This window comes from Lepisosteus oculatus, chromosome 9, assembly GCF_040954835.1.
Source record: "Lepisosteus oculatus isolate fLepOcu1 chromosome 9, fLepOcu1.hap2, whole genome shotgun sequence".
Lineage (NCBI taxonomy): Eukaryota > Metazoa > Chordata > Actinopteri > Semionotiformes > Lepisosteidae > Lepisosteus > Lepisosteus oculatus.
Window position 1 is genome coordinate 17,159,478 of NC_090704.1, and position 6,837 is coordinate 17,166,314.

Below are 6,837 nucleotides of genomic sequence, written 5' to 3' on the forward strand. Positions count from 1 at the left end.
AGGTAGGTTCGGGACGGCTCAGTTGGAAGATGGAAATTTGAGACATGCGTGGGTACATGTGAGAAAAATCAAGGGCTGTGTAATAACAATGGTGCCCTTAGTTACCCTTATTTCATGGTGAAAAACAACCTCCTATATCAGGTGCAGAGGAGGGATCAAGAAGAAGTGGAACAACTCCTGATTCCTCGGGCCTACCAGTCGAAACTCCTCAAGTTGGCCCATAGCCACCTCCTGGGAGGACACCTGGGGGTGAAAAAGACAGCTGAGAGACTGAATGCTAGGCTCTTTTGGCCAGGAATACATAAAGCCATCAAGAAATATTTTTGGGAATGTCCAGAGTTTCAGAGAACTGCCCTGCAACCTTATTATAGGAATCCTTTGATTCTCCTCCCAATTATTGAAACTCCTTTTGAACGGATTGGGACGGATTTGGTGGGACCCCTGATCAAAACCGCCAAAGGACATCAGTATATACTTGTAATAGTGGACTAGGCCACAAGGAACCCTGATGCCATTCTGTTGAGAGCATCCACAGCCACAAAAATATAGCTAGGGAGCTCGTACAAGTTTTCTCTAGAGTGGGAATCCCTAAGGAGATCTTAACAGATCAGGGAACTCCTTTTATGTCCAAAGTCATTTGAGACTTAAGTAAACTATTGGTTATTCATCAAATCAGAACCTCAGTATATCACCCACAAACAGATGGACTGGTGGACAGTTTTAATAAGACCCTGAAAGGCATGCTGAGGAAGGCCATGCAGAAAGACGGCAAAAATTGGGATCAACTGCTCCCTTATCTAATGTTTGCGATTTGAGAAGTACCGCAGATCTCGACCAGGTTTTTTCCCTTTGAGTTACTATACTCTCGGAGACCACAGGGCCTATTAGATTTGGTTAAAGAATCTTGGGAGCATCAACCTTCACCTTTACAGACTGTCATCGTACATGTCGAACAAATGAGAGAAAGAATCAACATTGTTGTTCCCATTGTGAAAGAAAACCTGGAAAAAGCCCAGGCCCGACAAAAGCAAATTTACAATAGGGGAGCTATTGCACAAGAATTTCAGCCTGGGGACAAAGTATTGGTATTGGTTCCGACCCTGGAATGTAAATTCCTGGCCTCCTGGAAGGGGCCTTATGAGTTGGTTGAAAAGGTGGGTCCGGTCAACTACAAAGTCAAGCAACATGACAAACGGCGTCAGCATCTTATCTACCAATTCAATTATTCAATTAATAAATGTCAATTTATTAAAGAAATGGCATGGTGCAGAAGTTCTGTTCACCCACTTCTCCCCTGACCCTTTGGACGAAGAAACTGGTGCAGTAGCTGTGGGGGACCTGGCTCCATCACAGAAGCAGGAATTACAAGAATTCCTATCGCAGAACAAAGATGTTTTTTCCAGGACACTGGGTCGAACCCACCTCATCCTACATAAGATTATGACAGAACCAAGGAAAAGGGTAAGGTTGCCTTCCTATCGAATACCAGAAGCCAAAGGGAAATTAGTTAAAGAAGAGGTAGAAAAGATGTTAACAATGGGAATAATAGAGGAATCCCATAGCGAGTGGGCTAGTCCAATAGTATTGATACCCAAGCCGGACGGAATTATTAGGTTCTGTAACAATTTCAAAAGGTTAAATGAGATCTCGCTGATCTCACTGATGCATACCCTATGTCTTGTATTGATTACTTAATCGAGCGATTAGGTAACGCCCGATATATCAGTACGCTGGATCTTACAAAGGGATATTGGCAAGTGCCGATGGCTGAAGAAGCTAAAGCCAAGACCGCTTTTGTCACCCCTGAGGGGCTGTACCAGTATCGTGTCCTACCGTTTGGTTTACATGGATCTCCAGCTACTTTTCAACGATTAATGGACTGAATACTTGACCATATCGTGATTTTGTGGCTGCCTACTTAGATGATGCCGTAATCCATAGTATGACATGGGAACAACACCTACAACACCTGGAAGCAGTAACGGGAGCTTTGGGACAAGCAGGATTAACGGCCAATCCCAATAAATGTTGCTAGGGGGCCCGGGAAGCCAATTATCTCGGCTACACAATTGGGAGAGGAATGATTATGCCCCAAGATCGAAAGGTGCAGTTAATGAAAAACTGGCCTAAACCGTCTACGAAAAAGAAGATACGAATGTTTTTGGGACTTGCGAGTTATTATCGCCACTTCATTCCAGGATTTGCCTCTATTGCCACCCCTCTGCATGACTTGACAAAAACTAGCTGTCCTGATAAAATAAAATGGACAGAAATCAAAGAGAGGGCCTTTCAGGACTTTAAAGCAACTTTATCATCTCAACCGGTCTTACAGGTGCCTGACTTTAACAAGACATTCATGGTACAAATGGATGCTTCCGAGACTGGGGTTGGAGCCATAGTGTCACAAGAAATTGATGGACTGGAGCACCCTATTTTATATATTAGCCGTATGTTAAACCCCGCGGAGAAACAGTATTCGACAATAGAAAAAGAATGTCTCCCAATAAAATGGGCCCTTGACTATTTAAGATATTATTTATTGGGAAGACGGTTTGTATTGTATATAGATCATGCGCCAGTAACTTGGATGTTGTAAAATACAGACAAAAACGACTGAATCACCGATGGGGCCTTAGTCTTCAAAGGTTTCAGTTCAGAACGGTTTATAGACCCAGAAAGAAACAAGGTAATGTAGATGCCCTCTCCCGAATGCATTGTTTATTTTTTTCTAGACAGCCCGAGGACGGGGCTGATCTAAGGGGGAGAGAATGTAAGATGACCAGGGGAAGGGTCATTCATAACCGGTATTTTCGGAATGACCTACTTAATATACTCTACATAGAACTGAGCAAAATGGCCGCCAAGATGAACCAGCTGACCCGTATATGGAAAGGGTCTACCCAGAGAAACAACGAGACAGCTGAGCCTCATCAGGAACGAAAATATAAATGCCCCGGAGGCAGTGAACCAGCGCGGAACCGATAAGGTGAATGTGGTTTGAAGGAGAGAGAGGAAAATAGGATTGTGTTAAAGATCGGATTAAAGAAGAACGGACTATTGAAAGGAAATATGGTTTACGGTTTTCGGATTGTGGATTAGATACAGCTCGGATTGGTGTTATTTTACGGACTTTGGAACTTGTTTCGGATCAGGATTAAGAGAACGAATTACGGACTGGATTTGGAAGATATTCAGATGGAAGAAACTCTGCGAAGATAAGGAAAAGTGTGGTGTGAGTAATTTTTTAATTTATGTAAACTTTCCCCCGGAGACACCACAGGAGGTTCAAGGGAAATAAACACTTAACAAAATTAATACAAAGGAACACAAACCCAAACCAAAGTAACAAATAAAGTAATACTTGGTGAGCATAAACACTTTTCATCAGTATACTCCTGTGATAATCTTTGGCTTACAAAACATTTGTTGTTTTTTTTTTACTTTGAGAAAAGATAAAACTCCTGCCTTTACAAATGCTGCACTCCTATCTCCCTTAACCAAAATGTAAAACATATCTTACAAAACATATACAGTACTGTAGGTCAACAACCTATAATATAACCTGTTATTTTATTCTCAACTGCACATGCAAACAATTAATAAAAGGAATAACAAATAACCATTCACCTCCTCTGACATCAACCTCTCCTCTACAAGCAAAAGGGATTTTATTTCACAGTGAAGTGTCAGGTGACGGACAATCCCTGAAAGATAGCCTTACTCTGAACAGAAAAACATGAAATCCAGTACGACCATGTGGTGTGACAGGGCAATCCTCCAAGGTCAATCAATAGATGTACAGTATGTCAATCGACAAATTTATTTTATTTCAAAGACCAGCTTTTCATGGTAAGTACATATTAAGATGTTGTATTTTAGAGAAAAGTACAAGCAATACACACTTAACAGGTCATTCAGAGAATTCATTAACTTAATTTTGGAAGCATTCTTCAATGTTCAACTGACACTGACAAGCAGTCAATAAGAATAATTGTGATTATTGATGATCAACCTACTGCAGAAGAAATAATATAATCTGTTTTCAAAACCAAACACACAATTACCTAAAAATGATTTAATCTTTACTGCAGGTTTGGTTTTATAAATAGCTGACAAAAATTCAACAAGCAAAATAATGTTTTGCATCTTTGAGGGGCTACAGTAAAAAGAAACTGGTCATGCCTGTTTCTCATGTCCTGTTTGGTGACATTCACGGTGAAGCCCTGGAAATAAAGAATGGGAGGGGTCCATCTCAGAATCGGGGAGAGGGAAGCTGGCTGACAGAGGGGGTCAGTTACTGACGTCAGAACATATAGTACCACACCCTGCCAGGAAGGAAATCCTGTGGGCAGAGGTCTGTTTACCTGTCAGATGGTGGAGATTCACACAGCTCATGGGGGAAGGAGGGGAAGGGGCAGGGAGATTCAGACTATAGTTCACAACTCCCGAAACTCTCATGACGTAAAACCCTGCAAGACAATGTCTGTGACATGAATGGTCTTTGGCTTGTGCGTTTTCCAGTCTGTTTTACATGTATGGATCTTTGTGTGTGGTATAATTTTTACTACAGAGATATAACCTTGGATTGACTGTATGTCAGTTTTGAGCTCACCTACTTATACTTACACAAGAGATGTGATCAGTGCACACCTGTGTAGTTTACGAGAATGAGTCACTGAATCTAGATTGTGTAAATATAGTGTTCAATTATACTCAATTCCTGACAACAGTGGTGAACCCCTTGTGATACATTTCAGTGGGTGATACATAGTTTTTTTTTTTTTTTTTACCAAGCTTTCCTTAAAGTCCCTGCACAGTGTATGGAGTTTTTGAGATATAGCTAATGGTGCACAGTGAAACATCTACATTTAAAAAGCTCTGTTTGTTTGGCTTAAAACAAAAATCAGACTGCAGACCATATGGAGTAACCCAGGGCTTAATTACAACAGCTAGAGGCAGGTTATTACTGCAGGTGCAAAAATAAATATTTAGCTATTTATTTGCAATTCCTGCCCTGTGTATGAACAATTTGAATTTTTCAATAGTGATATGCAGAATAACTATTGATAAATTGATAAGCTGATTTATAACACTGTGCTTTTCCAAGCTTTTCCAATGTTTATACTTATTTATATTTCTATAAATTTGATAATCTATAAAAAAGTTATAGTTTTCAATGCATTTAACATTTAAAATATGTAAAATTCCCCCCCCCAATATATCATAAAGATTGCTTCACAAAAAATTAAATTATTGCACAAACCATTGTTCCCTTCTATAAAGTATCAAGTTGCATAATTACACTACTTGATACATGTTTCTAAGATCGTACACCATTAAATTGTTTTTGCAAATAGAACAAGAGGACTGTAAAGCTTTGAACCAGACTCAGGATGGAAGAAGAAACTAGTGGAATCTGCTTACCATCATTCTGGGCTAAGGAATTCTAGGAGTTGCTGCTCACAATTTGGTTTGAAGAGCAGAACATTTGCTCATATCAAACCCCCTTGTGCTAGCCATCAATTTCTTGACTGAAATGCAATTTGATAGATGAGATATGAACAGAGAGCAGCAGGCGGTATTCAGGCTTAGGTTTCTGTTAAAAAGATTAGTCTGCAGAAAGGCTTTCGAGCTTAAGCTGGTACTGTAAGATCATACTTCTCATCACAGTAACAGTAACTTGGAAAAAAAAAAACCACTATGACCCCATTTTTATTCTGATTGCATACAGCAGTTTAAGCATCCTAAGGAGATATCATTGCTTAAGTTAAGGGGGCTGAATGAGCTATTAACAGCTATTTGTTTGAAATCTTGATAAGATTATGATTAAGATTGGTTAATAAATTACAATTAACCTTTGTTCAATTTGGTTGGGTTTTTCAAAAAATTGAGAGAAAGAGTATATCCTTCTCATCCTGAGGTCTAAAAGAAATCTTTCCAAGCTTTTTGCATTTATTCTCAGCTCTTTGTTAATAGATATCCAATCTCCTGTATATGAAGTAGTTCAGGTGGGTATCTGTGTCAGGATGCGTAGACTGCAAGGGAACAAGCAGACACTGTTTATCACATCATCCTCCTTCTCTCAACGACAGTCTTCTAAATTCTCTCTATTAATTGTAGGTTTCATTTCAGACCTCTCTTCACCTATCCTTACTTCACACTACTTGATTTGCCACTCTGTCTGTCCCCTCCTCCCGCCTTCCACCCCTCTTCTCTCCCAGCTTTTGTTCTCCTATGCTACATTACCTTTGCTTACTGCCCTGTCTTTCTCATACCTGAAGAAGGCTCCACGGCTGAAACGTTGTTTTCTTTCTTCTCCTTTTAGCATGGAATAAACCTATTACTTGTTCTCCTGTTCATGAATATGTATATGTATACAGCTTTTTATGTTGAACTACAGTAACAATAATACTGTGTTTTGTGTCTGCTAAATCCTAATTGGCACTGAAAGCTGGAAACAGCAAATATTTTTTTATGTTAAGATAGCCTTTTCAAAATGTGATCACAGGTAAATGAAACCCTTACTTAGTTTAAATGATCCTTTCATTCAATTTGATTAGTCCTCTGTTTTCAACTTAAAAAAAACTGCAGGATTAGAAATTAGCATTAACCTTGTTCCAGCTGTATTTTCTGGTTCTCTCTCACATCTCTGTATGTCAGTCCAAAACACTGGTGTCTTGATCCTAAATAACTGGGACCACACAAATCTGAGTTAAATTGTATTATCACTTCTGGCCTATGGCTCATATCAAGTGTAGTTTCTGTTCTTATCAGTTTAATATCTGGTAGGCCTTTTATAAGGAGGCCACATATTTGCCAGCAGGCATATCACCCTGC

The 6,837-nt window shown here is 39.6% G+C and overlaps 1 pseudogene; it reads left to right on the forward strand.

Moving 5' to 3' along the window:
- Window positions 1-6,724: 6,724 nt before the first annotated feature.
- On the forward strand, window positions 6,725-6,837 carry LOC138241313 (U2 spliceosomal RNA; annotated as a pseudogene).